The 17,369-nt window shown below is 40.1% G+C and overlaps 1 long non-coding RNA gene across 1 annotated transcript; it reads right to left on the reverse strand.

Moving 5' to 3' along the window:
* Positions 1-1,523: 1,523 nt before the first annotated feature.
* Positions 1,524-10,338, reverse strand: LOC120096363 (uncharacterized). The gene is made up of 3 exons (XR_005492783.2): positions 10,153-10,338; positions 9,300-9,375; positions 1,524-7,025 (listed from the first exon to the last, which is right to left on the reverse strand). It is a non-coding gene; the product is annotated as an uncharacterized LOC120096363 (long non-coding RNA).
* Positions 10,339-17,369: the final 7,031 nt, after the last annotated feature.

A 17,369-nucleotide genomic window follows, 5' to 3' on the forward strand; every position in this document is an offset into this window, starting at 1 on the left:
AAACACAGAACACAAATCGCAAATCTCAAATCCACTGTTAGTCTTCTCAGTTCACTCCAGAAACACAGCTTGCTCATTCTTACATCCAAGACAGTCATCCTTATCCTTCAGTCCGTCTTACTGTATATCTCATATTACAGACTCTAACAGCAAGGGCTTTGTAGCCACAAGCTCCAGCCAATCTTGCCCCTTAAGTGTTCTGTAAGTGAATAAATGATATCTCCTTCCACACATTAGAAGGATATTCCCAATCAAAACCATGGGTAGAAACATAGATGCCTGTCCATGCATGTGGCTCTCAGACTTTTCTGGCACTGATTTATCCATTCAGTCTCTGATCATAAACTAACAGTATTTCTTCAGTTATTCCCCAGGATCCCTGCTAGCCAGCCTCTTACAAAACAAAATCAGATGTTACCCTTAATTCCCTATTACCCAATTTGGATGGATGGAAAATAGACCAGAACCCACGAACATCATCAAAAATACAATGTGAAAAGGATCACTCTCAGCAACTCTGATATGATTTGACTCTGAAATGTCCCTCACAGGCCCATATTTTACATGCTTGTTCCTTAGATAATGGTAATATTTGGGGAGTCTGTGGAGTCTATAGGAAGTGTGACCTAGCTGGAAGAATAGGTCACTGTAGTGAGTCATTGAAGGTTATGCTTGGTCCTTGCTTATTTTCATGCGGCCTCATGCTCTCTCTGCTTTCTGGCCCACCACAATGTTAATAGCTTCCATCACACTTGTATGTAGGCACGTACTCTGCCTTGCCTTCTCATCTTAACTGTGTTGAACACTCTAAAACTGTGATCCAAGGTAAAATATTTCCTCCCTTAAGCTTTTCCTATCATACATTTTGTCAGAGTGACATAAAGGTAGCTGATGGCAAGTAACAGGATAGGAAAAATGTCAAACAAAAGAAAGTATTTAAAATGAGAAAATTCTTTGTCATAATCACTTCTGAGAGGATTAGGGTTCAGTACAACAGGGCATTTTAGGTGAAAATTGACCTCTATAGAGCTATGCCCTTTTATTGAAGACCAAAAACAAATGAGAAATTTAATTACATAACTTCTATAGTGCTTTTTATTTGAAGAGTAATCACATTTATTATACTAAGAACAGATATCCAGGTAACTACATTCTTTATACAAACTGGAGACACTGAAGGATTTGAAAATCAAACTGTAGCTTCAGCTCAAAGAACCAAGAAAATTTATTCTGAAGGAGAGTGAAAGATTGGGGAATGAAAATAATGACTGCTCTCAAATGCTTAAAGAAGCATTACTTAAGGAGACAAATTGCTCTTAGGTAATATTATTTTCTTTTTTTATGGTGACGCCTAGCAAATAATAATGTAACACAGATGTAAAAAGAAATGGAACAATAAGAAGAAAAAGAGGTTCTCACATTGAAGCAGGTGATCCAACAGACTGAGTAGGCCTTTTCCTCTTCATCACAAGCAGGTGCAAAGGGATCCCCAGACACCCTCAGTTCAATTCTGTTTAGTTCATATGCACAAAAGGTTGGGACCACATCAAGCCAAGGTGGACCTGAAGTTAGTGGTAAATTTCTAGGCCAATATATGGAAGAATTTTCCAAGAACTAAGGCTGAATGACCAGTAAGGAAATGAGATGTTTTGTGTGATGGCACACAAGTCTCTGTTGTTGGAATAAGGATTGCAGTAAAAGTCTTCCATGCATTGGGAAGAAATAGTTGTTTTACCTCTAATTCAGCTCAGGCTCCAGGAGCCTTTGACAGGCTGAAACTATTCCCAGCAGTGGGAGACCTTTGCCTGAGTCTTCACCTCCAAATTATAACAAGGGTATGATTTAATTAAGCATCAAGAACAGTTTTGGATGAGAGATTTTCTCAAAAGCAAAGGGGCAGATGAAACACCTGAATTTTTCATTTCATCATTTGCTTAGGAAATCTCACAGCCATTGAGTCATCAAGGACTCCAGAGAAAGTCAACACCTTGACCCCGCAATGTTTGGGGAAAGAGACCACCCAGAAGATAGGATATCTCTTTCCTGATGTAAATTTCAGAAACATATTTGTAAAGACACAATTTCTCCATCTATAGCTGTGGTTCTTAGCCTTCCTAATGCTATGACCCTTTAACACAGTTCCTAGTGTTGTGGTGATTCCTAATCATAAAATTATTTTTGTTGCTATTTTATAACTGTAATTTTGCTACTGTTATGAATTATAATGTAAATATTTTTGGAGATAAAAGTTTGCCAAAAGTACCATGACTTACAGGTTGAGAACCACTAATGTATGTAGTTCTTCTCTGTAAATAACACAGTTCCTATGGGAAGTATAAGCTATTTTGTTTTGATTTGAATTTTCAGACAGTTCCTTATTGCATGGGCTGGCCTAAATATCACTATGAAGCTGAAGCTGGCCTTTAACTATTGATTCTCCTGTATTCACCTCTCAAGCACTAAGATTATACATGTGCACCAGCACATATAGCTGGGTACTCAGGTTATTTTAACATGAGTACTTGCTTTGGGTTAGACGGTATCCCCTCCAGTAAAAATGACTTGTTAAATCCTAAGCCCTCATAATTCAAAATGTGGTGTTATTTAGAAATAGGGCCACTAAAGATGTAATTAGTAAAGGGGAGGTCATAATGGACTGAAGTGTGCCCTTAATCCCAGATAATAGTGCCCTTGTAAAAAGATGACTAGAAAAAAGTAGATGATCCATTCTGGTTGTATTTGCTTCTTGGGCAGGAACTTATGCCCAGGACTCTAAGCCTGGTTAACAACTTATACCTTGGAGGTTCTAGGACTGCATGGGAAAGTTCTAAATATTTATATATTTATACCCTCAGACAAAAGCAACTCTAAGCCTTAATCAGAGAAGACTCTCTTTGCAGTGAATGGGGAGACTTGTGGCTGGTCATAATGCCAATGGTAGATGACAGTTGAGGATTCATTTATAAACATTTAGATTACCTTCTCTAAGGCTCTGAAAACATTTGGAAAAGTAGGGCTATAAGCATGTAAGATCCAGAAGATAGAGAAAGGGCCTGTACAATGTCATTTTCTAGACTGGATGTACCCACTATAATCAACATTTACCTACTATGGCCTTCACAATGTAGGTAAAGCTTTATTACAATCATGGGTGGGTGAAGGGGCTCACAGGTAAACTACCCTTACTCTTGGGCTGTTAGATACTGATAAAGTTTGACAAAGTGATTACAATTGTCTTTAGCTATGTAACTACCAGAGCTGGATAGTTAATATCAACTTGACACAAGCTAGAGTCCTTGTGAGAAAGTGAACACCAGTTGAGCAAACACTCCCACCAGACTGACCTGTAGAAAAACCTGTGGTTCCTTTTCTTGTTTGATGATTGGTGATTGATATAAGAGGGCCCAGTTCCCTGTGGTAATGCTACCCCCGGACGGGTGATCCTAGATGCTATAAAACACAAGCTGACAAAGGTAAGAAAAGCAGGCCAGCAAGCTGCCATGCACTCCTCCACGGTCTCTTCTTCAGTTCTTGTCTTCACATTTCTGCCTTGAGTTCCTGTCCTGACATCCATCAGTGACGGAGTGTGAACTGAGAATCGTCAGATGGAACAGTTCCCCCCTCTAGCTGCTTTTTGGTCATGATGTTTTATCACTGCAGTAGAAACCCTAAATAAGTCACTACTGCCAAGCACCGAAGGGGAAACTTGAAGGTTCTTTGGAAAGTCAGTTGGATGATGTTTTGCTGGGACAAACACGTGAAGGAATGGTGCCTTAAAGTAGACACAGGTGTGAAAAGCTAAGGCAGACTACAGAAGGAACATTCACTGAAGCAGACACAGGCTTGAGGATGTTCTGCTAAAGCAAGCATGTGGAAGGACATGTGATAAAGGATTCTTTGCTAACAACACACATGTATTGGTCTGCCTTACAATGCATAGTTGAACTGCATTTGCTAAGACTCCATAGAGAGAAGCACACCAAATAACTTCTAGTGGTACACTGCAGTTTCTTGCAGCTTCAGTGGACTCAGGCTGGTTGGATGCACACGATGCAAGATCCATGTTGAGACAAGACCTGCGATGAGGCACATGACGAGACGTGAAGCTTGGAGAATATGAACCAGACTCCACAGAGTGATGGAGAAAGAGCTTGGCTTGCTGGTACAGCTGGCTGTGCAACTCTGGTGGGTCTCAAGTCTTCACTGGTCTTCGCTTCCCTGGGAGAGGCACAGCCAAGAACTTCTCTTGGTGTTCCTCCTAGTCCCTCCTGCTGATTCCAGCCCAGGCTGCAAGTAGGTCATATCACCACTGTTGCTAACCCTGCTCTACCAAACTGGACTGCTAGTGTATCTGTGAAATGTTTGTGAGTGACTTGAGCTGCCAGTATCTGCTGACCTGTGAACTGAACTGCTGATTTCCAGTCAACACAAATGAGAGTTGCTCCAAAGAACCTTTCCAAACAGGTCCATTCCTCTTTATCCTTTCTTTTTCACTACCTCTGGTGTGTGGTGGGAGGATAAAGCATTTAAAAACCACCATTAAAATAATATTTGAAAAAATTAAAATTTCAAAGTCCCTGGGCTTCAATGTTATTCAGTGATTCAAGTAGACATGAAAATGAAAAAGATTTGTAGGTAAGAAGAGGCTTATTAAACAGTAGTAATGGTATTATGGGCTGGATTGAGACTAAGAGTGGCCGGTATACATAGCTTGCCAAAGGGAGCCCTGTAGGCAACTTGATTTGGGACTTGTGTCTTCCTGAACTTTGAGGCAATGATTTGTTTCTTAAAGCTGCCTAGTTTATTTTACTTAGTGATGGAAATTCTAGGAAATGAAAACAACATCTCTCCCAATATGCCCCTGCTCACAAAACAAACAAACAAATAGACAAACAAACAAAAATACCTTCCCATTTCCACTCCTTGCCAGAGGGTTGGGGATGCTCCAAAACTTGTACATAGTTTTTCCTGCTTGTGTTGTTACCTTCTATGCTAGGTGATCTGAAATCTTAAGTCTATAGGTAGGGAAAGCAGGACAAGTAGCCAGTTCTCAAAGTGATCTTAATTGATTAACCTATGTACCTTACTGTTTTTGAGTTTAAACTATTCATAAATTGGAGAGAAAACTCTTATGCTTTCTTCTTGTGGTTACTTCTTATGGGTAATGAGAGGCCAAGGAAAGTACATGAATAACTGAGCTTCTCAGCCAGAAACACAAAGGGATGGACACAGAACAGAAATGCTCTCTGCAAGGGCAAGAAACTAAGGCCAGGACAGAATGGTTCCAAGACACCAGAAAGGTCCAAATCATGGAAGTATCAAGTAAAGCAGAGATGGGTTCTGGGAATGAGGTAAACCATCATGCTGCATGAGCCAAGAGCAAGCAAGCATGGAAATAGATTAACAAGTCTGGGTTCTTCAACTAGACAAAGGAAAACACTGGATTGGAGCTTGTTACAGCATGTGGGTTCTTTTGGAATTCATCATTAACCCATTGGACAGTATCATCTGCCTTCTGTCCCATGCATTTTCAAGCTTACTCAATGTGGGTTGAAGAGAGCTGGAATAATATACAAATTTTAATTCTAAGAGATTATGATGTAGAAAACTCATGTTCAGCAGAAGCACAATAAGGCAATTTTGACAATCACATCATTCCTGGGGTAAGGTAGGCTCTGTGGGTATTGGTGGATGACACTTGCACCCCAACTCTTTTCTGCTGGGATTGTTATCTATCATAGAACAATAAATATCAACTCCTCATAACTTGAATGAAAAACAAAATTCACCTCAATCTGAAAACAGCCAGAAACACCCTGTCTTTCTGTGTTATTTTCTCATTAGAGCTCTGACCTACTCATTTCTAACATACAAGCTTAGAGTTTTTCAATCTGCAAAGCAGAGGCTCTGTGTTAAATCTCAGCCCAATAAAGGCTGAGGTCAACATGTCTCTGGAGCTCCTGGTCTCTCCCGTAGGTGGTTGGTGCTGATGAGAGAAGGACCTGGTAACCCAGAGTGAGGGCCACATGTGTTAAAGCAGGGTGCACCATCTCCCTAGAGTTCAATAAGCAGCAGAGGCAAGCCATAGAAAAACTGTAATGTTATATAATCTGTTGGTAGAGGTTTTATTTTCATTTCATAAGAGGCATTCAAAGATTTCTAGAAATAAAGAGACTGGCCTTTGCAGGGCATGCTGAACCTGAATGCCCTTTTTTGCTGAGGTGAACACATCTCTTATTAATTGCTTTTTCTCACCATTTTTGGTAATGCAAACCATTTGTCTTTTCTCTTAAAAAAAAGTGCAAGTGTTACCCAACATAATTGTCTTATCACTCACATCTGCAACTAATCGGTATGTAGGAAAATCTGCTAATAACATCGTTGAGAGCCACTGTAGGCTAAACACGCTGCATGTGTTATCTCAGTTGACTGCATTCTAACCACCCTCTGGTTCAGGGCTTCGTATCTCCATTTATTTCTGATGAATCTCAGGCTCTGTGTGACTGTCATATATACCCAGCACTATATGCTTCAGCAGTAGCCACACAAGACTGAGAATTAGAATGTTCCTAACTAGAAGTCTAAACAGTGCCCACCATAGTATTTTAACCTAGCTATGAATGGATTTGGTTATAGTTTGAAGCAGTAAGTCTCTCCTGTTGAGAACAAGTTGGTGAGAGGAAAAGTGGAGTTCATTTCCTCATCGGGCTCTGGATAAACTGTTTATTTCCATATGCCCTGTTTAGTTTTTATAGTCAATTTGCTACAGCCTAGAATAACTGAAGAGAATGCCTCAGTTAAGAAACTGAGCAGGAATAGATTGGCTTATGGGTATGTCTATAGGACATATCACATTGATTGGTAATTAATGTAAAAGGGTTTTTACTGCTCTGAGCATCATCCTTAGACAGGACTAAGAGAGCTATATAAGAAAAGTAGCTAAATATGAGCCCAAGAACATACCAACAAACAGAATTCCTCCATGGTTCCTGCTTCCATGTTCCTGCCGTGAGCTCCTGTCCCAGCTTCCCTCAATGATAGACAGTGACATGGAAATGTAAGCCAAATAAACATTTTCTCCCATGAGTTGCTTTTGGTTAGAATGTTTCATCATAGCAACTGAATGAAAGTAAAATATCTACTACTTCAGGCATCTCCACTAGCCCTCAACTCCTCAATGTCCTTGTTTCTCCCTACTTTGTACTACCTCTCTACAGAAATATGGTCTTTCTTGCCTTACTTTGAATTTTCTTTTCACCTCCCTCTCCTTCCCATGCCCAGCAGACTTCTCAGAAAGTCAGACATAACTGACACAGTATGTAATTTCATATAGCATTCACAAATAAATTTCTAAGTGTTGGTCTCTAATGGATTCCTTGTGGGATTTTCTCACCTAATCTTCAAACTATCCATAAAGCAGAAAGTATTTTATCCTCATATATGGATGAGAATATCCATTCATCCCCTCAATTCCCACTCTCTCATTCAAGTTTATTAAAGGATTTTTGTTCCCTGTACAGAAGAATCTGACAGAACCCATCCATCCTTTCCTTCATGGCCCACTGAATGGATCTGCAGTTGATCCATCCATGACTAGGCCACCTCTCTTCTGTGTTGGGAATCTGAGGGTGGTATTACCTACATCCCAGAAGACAATAAGTGTGAGACACTGGGTGAGGTGGCTACCGACTAACTGCCTGTGTTGAGATGATGATGGACAGGCAGCCCCACCTGCCAGTGTTGTCCTCTAGTCAGTCTGTGTTTAAAGTGCATCCTGACAAGTCCACTAAAGATGAAAGAGGTGCTAGGGCAAGGGACAATGGACTGGCTAATTGCAGGAATAAACTTTATGGCTTGGGGACAGGGCCACCATAAACCTTCTCCATGCTGTACAGCACAGGTCGAGATGGCAACAGCATGCCTTGGCTGGTAGCTTTACTTGACTCCTCAAGGGAGCAATGGTATGCCAACCAGCCTGTTCTCTGACTGCCTCCTTGTCCATGTGAGGTCTGCCATTGTTGAACTTTGAGGTAGTTAGAGCTCCTGGCACAAGGCAGGATCTATAAGTCTCAGGGGCCTCAGAGGATGTGAGATGCTCAACTCCAGGGATTGGCACTTCTGAGTATTGAATTGTTACCCACAGATAAGACCAAATGACAGAGTGCAACATATTCCATCAACTTTTAAAGGTCATCTTATCTACCCTCCTGCCTCTTCTTTGGATCAATTCAGAATCATTTCAGGCTAAAAATGGTTCCTGTTTTAAAAATTGCCAAGTATGAAATTGTGTGTGGATTTATTTTAACAACTGAAATGACCCAAAACAAAAGTTTCCTCAAGTCCAACTTTAATCATTTGGGACAAGGGCTATTTCTCCTTGTGAGATGGTGGATAGTATCTCACTGGCATCTTGAACCTTTTAGAGGGACTTGGAATTCAATTTTATACAATAAATATTTCCTGAACTGTTAAGTCCCTGGTGTGATGTTAGGGGTGAAAGGACTACAGGAAACAGCTTTCCTGCCAGGTGTGGTGATATGTGCCTGTATTTCCAACACTCAAGAGTCTGAGGTAGGAGGATAGTGAATTCAAGGTGAACCTGGGCTACAGAGTACAATTCTCTCACCCATAATAATCAGAATGTCACCATTGACATCATAAAGCCACCAGAGGAGTTGGGAGCCAGTGATTTTATATGTAACTTCATGTGGCAGGCAATGTGTGTGAGAGGGTAGTTTCATCCTATCATCTCCTCCAAAAGAGGGATATAGAAGTCTGAGCAAGTTGGGCACTTGTCTTCTCAGAGGAGGAGGCCTGAAGAACCTGGTTGTACTATCAATTTGGAGATTTGCCTCTGATGACATAGGTTCTCCCCATAGATCACAAATCTTATATGCTGATCAATCATTTTTTTCAGCCATCCATGTTCTGAATTAATAGTTATTAAACACACATCTTCCCTGGACCTGATCCAAGGTGAATCAGAGAAGCTCATCACTATAGTCTGAAGGTCTGTATTTCCATAATTCATAATTGAAATCTAGTCCACATAGTAACAGTACTGGTAGGAGCATTGGAAGAAGACTGGGTAGAGCCCTTGTATAAGATACTTCATTGAGTAAATTCATTTCTAACTACCTGAAGCTAGAAGGTGCGGACTTTTAGCCAGAAAAGACAAGCTGGCACTTTGTTTTCAAGTCTGCCTGCCTCTAATACTGTGAGAAATAAACTTCTCTTGTTTTAAGATATCTAGCTTAAGATATTTTGTTATGGTGGCCCAAACAGACTAAGACACATACCTTTGTGTGCAGGCGACAGATGAATAAGAGTAATTGATTAGTAATATGTATTGATCTCAAGCTCTGCAGTAAAACACTACAAAAAGGGAGAGGGAAGGAGTTTACTGATCTTAAAATGCAGTGGGGATAAAACTGAGAGTGCGAGGTTATCTTAAATTGTTGTTCACTGAAAACCAATCCCTTTAATGTCACTTTGCTTTATCTCCATAGTAACCATACACACTACACAGTACATTGCACTGTCTGTTGTCTGATGGTTTCTCACTTGTAGTTGGAATGTTCTATGAGCCAGGAACATTGACTTACCTGTTACTCTATTATTATAGAGTCTCAAATTATACATTTCCCTATGATAAAATTCAGATGTCTTCTATTTACCTATCCATCTCATCCATCCATATATCACACCCATCCACCTATCTGCCCATCTGCCCATCCACCTTCCACCCATCCACCCGTTTGCTCATTTGGCTGTCTACCTATCCATTCACATACCTACTCATCTAACCATACATCTATCTACCAACCTGCTCACCTATGTATTTATGATAGCATGAAAAAGTTAATGAATTCTTTAAAGCAATGAATTATTTTAAGAGTTCAAAGAATGAAGTAAGCACACAAAAGATGCTAAATTAACATCATTAGTCATCACAAGACAGAAGATTAAAAGCCCAATAAGAAAGCATTACATACCAACTAGAATAGCTAAATTTTAAAAACCTAGCCAAGCACTGGACCACACAAAGTGCTGGAAGAGCTGAGTCTTCTAATTCTTCCGACAGAATCTGCCTTAAGAACAGTTTTAGGAAATGTTTTAAAAAGTTAATCTACACTTATGCCAGATACTAACCTTACAGATACTTGTCCAAGAAAAGAAAAAAATAAATGTACACATGTTATATCTAAGTGTATCTCCCAAATTCACACACTAAAAACTTGTCCTGGACTTGCTTTTGGGTACATGTTCAGTTTAGGTCATGACTACTATGACCTCATTGGTAGGTTGATAGCATTAAGAAAGGCAGAAGGATTTGTCCCTTTGTCAGTCTATATTCTCTTGTATGAGGACACAGCATCCCCTCCTCCCAGACGATGCAGCATTCATGATGACATCTTAGAAGCAGAAATTCCAGATTTCTTGAAAGCCTTTTCCAGATATAAACATTTTGACCTTGGAGTCTCAAACTCCAGACTGTATTACCTTTTTATTCTCTGTAAATTACCCAGTATCAAGAATTCTTCCTGAAACAGCTCAAACAATACACAACCTATTGCATAATGAAGCTAGAACAAATATGTGAACTATGTGCTTTCATTCACAGAAAAGTCTAGAGGTTTCCAGCCAATCTGCAGTGATACAGAAGCTTGTTGGCTGCCTGAGAACTGATTACAGGGTACAGGAGGCGTGAAAACAGATGACACAGACAAAGGAACACAAGGAACTTAGGGGTAAAATAAATGAGCTCATTATCTTGATTTCAGTGAGAGTTTTATAGGTGTACACTTGGGGGAAAATTCATAATATATATATATATATATTCAGCTATGTCAAATTAAAAAAGAAAATATTAGAAAATATTAAAAGTGATATATTTAAAAATATCTTGATAAATATTTAAGTTGTCCTGGACATTCCTAAGTTTTAAGTATTAGACTGTGAGTATGAGGCATCTATCTCCAGCCTCAGAGATGATTAGGAAGAACTTTGATGGATTTTTTAAATTTGTCATGTGTCTCCCAGATTCTAGGTCAATCAGGCTCGGAAACAATCACAGGGTAATTACTCTTGTTTTTGGGATTTTTGTTTGGCTTTGTTTTGGTTTGTTTTGGTAAAGGCTTCTCTGTATAGCCCTTGCTATCCTGGAACTTACTAGGTAAATCCAGTTGGCCTCAAACTCAGAAATCCAACTTCATCTCCATTGAAAGGTGTGAGCCACCACACTCAGTTTAGGGTAGTTACTCTTATTACCACCAGCTTCAGTTACAGAAATAAATTCAGGAAAATCAATAATTTGTCAAACATCCCAGGGCTACTGTGGTGACTTGCATATGCTTAGCCCAAGGACTGGCACTATTAAGAGGTATGGCCTTGTTAGAGGAAGTGTGCCGTTATGGGCGTGAGCTTTAAGACCCTTTTCCTAGCTGCTTGGAAGCCAGTCTTCTGTGAAGTTGTAATTGACTTATAGACCTCAAGATGTTAAAGATGCCAGAGCTTTGGGATACCTGCCAAGGAATGCTGCTAACAGGAAGTGGAACCAGCCCAGGAGAAAAGTTTGTTGCAGTCAACAAAGATGAAAAAGGAGGTGGAGATCTGAAGGCTGCTTTGACGTCAGACATGGAGATGCAGAGTTTGGAGTTTACCCATCTGGTTTTCTGTCTTGCTTTATGGATTACAGTTAAGTGATTGGATGAATCTCAGAAGAGACTTTGAATGTTGGACTTTTAACATTGTTGAGACTGCTATAGACTATGGGGATTTGGAAGTTGGACTAAATGCATTGTTTATTATCCTATGGCTAGGTATGGCCCCCACAGACTCTTGCTTGAACAAGCCTACGGGGGCTAGGAAGTGGGATATGGTGGTTTGAATATGCTTGGCCCAGGGAGTGACACTATTATGGCCTTGTTGGAATAGGTGTGTTACTGTGGGTCTAGGCTTTAAGGCCCTCATCCTAGCTGCCTAGAAGCCAGTCTTCTCTTGTTTGCCTTGAGAACAAGCTGTATAACTCTCAACTCCTAGACCATGCCTGACTAGATGCTGCTATGTTCCTGCCTTGATGATGATGGACTGAACCTCTGAACCCGTAAGCCAGCCCTAATTACATGTTGTCCAAAAGTTGCCTTGGTCATGGTGTTTGTTCATAGCAGTAAAACCCTAAGCCAGTTACAAACAGATAAAAGCCCATACTTGAAAACAAACCTATTTAATACAGGATTTTAAATTCATTCATCAATATTCAAATGATATAGAATATCTACTACTCCGAAAAATTGGGAATGGTCTGGATAGAAAGGTTGGCCTGAGACAGTTGAGGCTACTGAGGAGGACTTACTATAAATATTTAGACTGGAAATTTCTATCATAACTTAAAAGTATAAACAGTGACAAATGCTACAATTGTTTGTTCTTTCTCAGCATTATGTTTTTATCCCTGCCAACAACAAACCCCCACCCCCACCTATCACCATAACTAACCCTACCATCATTTTTTACTGAGACAGATCAGCCTCCCATTGTTCTTCCTTGCTCACATGCTTCAGCACAGCCCAAAGCAAGTATCTGTAGCACTCTGTGCTATCTTGCTGATTTCTTCAACTCACCTAGTGATTTGCTGGGATACTGAAAGTCCAACCTCTATTCCTAATTTAACCTGTATGTATTTCTCCTATCCTGTCTTACATGATGCTTTCTTAACTCTCTTTGCCCTCATCAGCATTCTCTCTGCTTTCTAAGAAAATACAAATGGATTCTGCAATGGTCTAGATGAGTCCTCTGCAAAATTAAGCTGTCCCAGAGCAATAGTAGTAAGAGAAGGCCTTAAAGAGACAGATTGATAATACAAGCTCCTCCTTTCTGGGTGGGATTAGGTACCCTTAAAGGGCTAAATGAAGGTAGTTTGTTCCTTTTGTTCATTTGTCTTAAACTACATAAATACAGTGCTTCTCCCATTTAGAGCAGTCAGGGTACTCTTTTACAAAAGATACCAGAATGTAATTAAGTACTGAGCCTCCCTGTGGTACAATCTTAGACTTTCCAGTCTTCAGAACTGTGAGAAATAAACTTCTGTGCTATATCAATTGCTAGTCTATGGCATTTTGTTACAATAGCAGCATAGATTAAAGATGAATGTCTGTCTGTGTTCTTTGTACTTGATACCCTATGGACTTTATGTCTCACTCTTTTACACTATGATCTTAGCTTAAATTTCAGGCCTCCTCTTGCTGTCACAAACAAGCAATTCTTACAGTTGACCTCACAGAATTCTTTTCACAATTATGTACCATGGTCTCACATGGCCTCTTATGCTTGTTTAATTATTGTATTACCTGTTTATTGCCTGAACATAAGAACAGTAAATGTATCAGTTTGTACTTACGATTGTATTCTCAGAGCTTAGAGCAATACTAATAATTGTTTAGAATGTAAAATGTTCTCCTACAGGCTTAAATGTTTGAACATTTGGTTTCCAGATCATGGCACTATTTTGGAAGGTCATGGAATGTCACAGATAGTCATTAGAGGTAGGGACAGAGGTTTGATAGCCCAACCTCACTTCTTATCCTGTTACTTTCCACCACTGTGAGAAGGTGTAGGAACTCCCATCTGCATTCTCTGCCCACCATGGAGCCACCTGCAACCATGATGGCTTGTATTCCATCAAAACAGGATTCAGAATAATCCTTTCTTCCTTTAATTTGCTTCTTGTCAGGTATTTGGTTACAGCAACGAGAAAAATAACAAATACAGCTGGACCACCCATAGGTCCTTAACAACTGTTAAATGAACACACTGACTATGTGACAGAGTATGTGGTCCCCAGTGAGCTCCAATCCAAATCTTGACCTGTAGATGCTAGAGCCCAACACATGGGGTCAGCAATGGTCAATACATAATCTTGGATAAGTGCCACTCCTAATGTGTATGGCTACATGTTAATGATTTGTGTGTTTTTTTTTTAATTTTTAAGTGTGAAAATCATATACTAGAAGATAACAAAAGGAAAATGTCTGAGAAATCTGATAGAATATCCAAATATAAAATTTGCCATACTTTAACTGACCTACACTAACTCTCTAATTTCACCCCTTTCTACTTTCATAGGGTCAAACAGACTTGATCTGGTCTCTGGACTGAGCTAAACATTGCTTAGCAACACCTGGCCTTACTGCCTGCATCCTCTCAGAACTTATCTGCTATGATTATTTGTTTGTGAAATAACCTCAATCTAAACTCCAAACTAGTTGAATATTCAACTGTTTCTTAGTCTCACAAATCATTTGCTTCTTTGGAGCTATTCTAAGCACAGAACTTCACAGCACCTCTCCCTGGATTGCTGAACCCATCAGCTCTTCCTTCTGGCTGCCAAGAATTAGCAGTATCAATAAATAGTCAGAAAAGTCAGCTGTAAATAACTTGAGTTTCCACCCATTATAATCAATAAATAAATTATAGTGGTACTGGGCAGTGGCCCAGCTTATTAGGGGGTCTTACTGTGGCGTTTATAAAACCTCAGTTTTTCATGGTTCTCAGTGGTAGTGGGCAAACTGCACCAGGAAAGAAACTCCGACTGGAAAGCTAATGGGGCCAGAGATAAATGACAGTCTGAATTATGCAGCATTTCTTTAAAAAAAATCTTTCTTTGTGAGGGCTATTTCCTAGTTGCAAGAACTAAGCAGGAAACAAAAGAATTTTCCCTTTTACTCTTTTTTTAAACAAACAAACTATTCTGTGTCTGTCTGCTTGTAGATGGGTACCATTGACAACACAGAGAGTAGAGAGAACCCAGACAATAAAGCCAGTCTCTACCCACGCTCTGCCAGACATTGAAAAAAAGAACAAAACTAAAGGAATGCTGTTGAGAAAACACAATGGCCTTGTCTTCTACCTTTCTTGTGGCACAAAGCCCAACTGGCTAGCATGGTTCTCCCTCCTCCCCACCCTGACTCACTGTCTATTTCAAGAGCATTCCCTCTTCAGGTCTCCTGCCCACTTCCTCACAAGAGCAAGACACAAAGGTCCCAGAGTTGACCAGCAATTACCATAGCTCAGAGACCATTTTTTGAATGACTATACAGGTTACAGACTGAGTGAGTAAGGACATTTCTTCTTGTTTATATGTAATAAAATGTAGGAATAGTGCTTTATGAAGAGGGTTTAAGGGTGCTTAGATCTCTTTAGATATGTGCTGGTACTGTCTACTGTTAGAATTGAGTTGCTATGGCTCAGGCATGGTGGAAGAAGCCCTTCCACTATTTCATAACACCCTTTGACAGAGTTCCCTTTAGGCAGAGATGTGGAAAGGTTTGACAAAGGTTAGAGCTCTAGGAGGACTTGGCACTGGCAGAGGTAGGGTAGGAAAGGAGGTGAAACAGTGCCATGCATACACACACCACTCTATATGAGTGTATGACTATATGTTTCTATGTATACAAAGACAACAAAAAGAGATTCTAGACATTTTTGAATGAATAAATAATTAAAACAATGATTATAATATTTTGTAACCTGTTGTTCTCAATCTCAGTGAGTGGACTTCTTAGACCACCAAGTTCCCGGTAGATTCCAAAATTCAGCCTAATAAACCCAGTTAAAACATCTAGCAATTCTAACTTTGGTGTTTCTTTGCCATGGACATTATTTCCTTACTGTGAAAATTTCCTGACTTCTATAGAAAACAAACACAGACTTCAGATCAGTTCACTATTTAATAAATACAAAGCCTTAGAAAATAAGTTGACCTTTCTGGCTCTGTTTTCTTACCCACAGATGTGACTTGTCTATCCACATACAAAGGGTCAGATGCATACTCCATGCAACTGTGTGTGTGAAAGTGCTTTGCAGGTTGGAAATGCTGTCTGATACCAAGCATCATTTCACTTCCTTTGCTCTTTAACCCTGAAGAGAAGGCAGCTGCATCTGATGATTCTGGGTTCCTAACATCATGTTCATATGACAGTAATTGGTTGGGGAGAGGGGTTTCTGATTCAGAATCCTGAAGAAACAGTAGTGGTTTCTCCAGAAAACAGAAGCCTAGCAACTACTTTTCAAAACACTTGGCAAAGCTGAGCCAGTGCATGGCTCATGCTTGAGGCTACTGTTGGTTTAGTTGTGGGTTTACTTCGGAAATTAAAACAAGTATAACATGAATTACTTGGTGTCTGTATACGTTCTGTATAAAACAAAAACAAAATACGGTCATAAAAGTGTACTGGCTCACAAACCCAGAACGTTATAAAACCAGACAGCAGACCTAATGAGAGCTGGAGTGAAGTGAAAGAGCAACACTCCTTGAGATCCATCAAGATCCATCTCTATGGAACCTGGGAGGCCAACAATTTTGAGAAAAAGAGAAGGGTGGGCTGAGCCAAGAGTGGGAAGTAAAAGAAGTTGAGCAGGACTACAGCATTACTAGAAAAAGCAATAATAGACAAAAGGAGACTACAGAGAAAGGCTTCTAGAGGGCAGAGCCAGATTTCAAAACAAGGCATTAAAGTTTGCAGCCTAGAACAAAATATATGGCTCAGTCAGTAAAGTCCTTGCTGAACAACATACAGATCTGAGTTAAATTCTCAGCACCCATGTAACAAAAATTAGACACCATGATATATGCCTATAATCCAGTGCTGGTGAAGAGAAAACCATACATAATACTTGGAGCTCACTGGCCCGCCAGCCTAGGTGAATCCGTGAGCTCCAGTGCTAGTGAGAGGGCCTGCCAGAAAAATCAAGGTGGGGAGCTCCCAATGAACAGCAGTAGAGTTGGGCTTTGACCTCCCCAAGCATATCACACACACACACTCATGTACATATGCACTTGTACAAATACATATGCATGCGCACACACGCACACACAACAAACAAACAAACAAAAACAGCTCAGTGTCAGAATCCTGAATTGTTTGAGGTATTACTTCTGTCTGTTGTACTTTCTACAGGGTGGGGAAATTAGCAACAGGCTAAGTTCATGTAGTACCATCATTAACAGGCCTATTGGTAAAACTCAACTCTTCATAAGAGGTCCTGACTGCCCTTGACCTCAGCCTGGGTCCAGACACAGCAGTGTACTTCTGTGTGGCTCAGAATTTCAGGGGACTGCAGGTTCCCTGCACATTAGCACCAGGGCCTATGATGATCAAAGCTGTATGGTTGTCCAGGCTCCAGTAATGCTCCAGCTCATACCTGCTGTCTAGTCTGTGAATGAGGTCAACACAGAATATCTAAGAGGACCATTTGGCATCATTCATCCCAATATCATTCTAGGCTAGAAAAAATTCTAAAGAAGAGGTGCTTGGAGTAAGAATGCAGATACACTTAGACAGGAACCTACATTTTTGGGAGTGTTCATA

The sequence above is a fragment of the Rattus norvegicus genome, chromosome 13 (assembly GCF_036323735.1).
Source record: "Rattus norvegicus strain BN/NHsdMcwi chromosome 13, GRCr8, whole genome shotgun sequence".
NCBI lineage: Eukaryota > Metazoa > Chordata > Mammalia > Rodentia > Muridae > Rattus > Rattus norvegicus.